This window comes from Branchiostoma belcheri, unplaced genomic scaffold, assembly GCF_001625305.1.
Source record: "Branchiostoma belcheri isolate BF01 breed outbred unplaced genomic scaffold, Haploidv18h27 scaffold14, whole genome shotgun sequence".
In the NCBI taxonomy this organism is placed as follows: Eukaryota; Metazoa; Chordata; class Leptocardii; order Amphioxiformes; family Branchiostomatidae; genus Branchiostoma; species Branchiostoma belcheri.
The window spans coordinates 4,008,007-4,008,625 of NW_017802824.1; positions in this window are offsets into that span (position 1 = coordinate 4,008,007).

The window sequence follows — 619 nt, forward strand, 5'->3', positions numbered from 1 at the left end:
CTTCCTGGCAGGCGGCGTCTGCTACGGCCGCAAAACGGTTTCACTGTCGCAAAATACCTTTCCGGATTGCCTGTGGCTATTGACAGGATCGTTCTGTCAATAGCAGAAAATATTGCACTGCTGACAGGATCGTCCTGTCAATAGCAGAAAATATTGCACTGCTGACAGGATCGTCCTGTCAATAGCAGAAAATACTGCACTGCTGACAGGATCGTCCTGTCAATAGCAGAAAATATTGCACTGCTGACAGGATCGTCCTGTCAATAGTAGAATAATTTGCACTGCTGACAGGATTTTTCCTGTCAGCAGTGCAAATTATTCTACTATTGACAGGATCGATAAAATTTTGGTATTTTTATTTCGTACTGGAAATTTTGGGGTGGGCGCTGGTTCGTGTAGGTCTTATGTAGATGTTATTATGTATGCTATTAGGCCATTTTTTACGATCCTGCGCTGTGGCCCCTGCAGATCGTCGTGTATACATTGATCCGCCGCTCGGTAGCGCGCGCCTGGCCTCACGGTAAGTAATGCGGCAGTGCGTGCCTGTCGCCCCGACTAGCCTCTACCAGGCACCGCGGATCGCTGGAAAAATGTAGAAATTGGCCGAAATAAAGGGAAT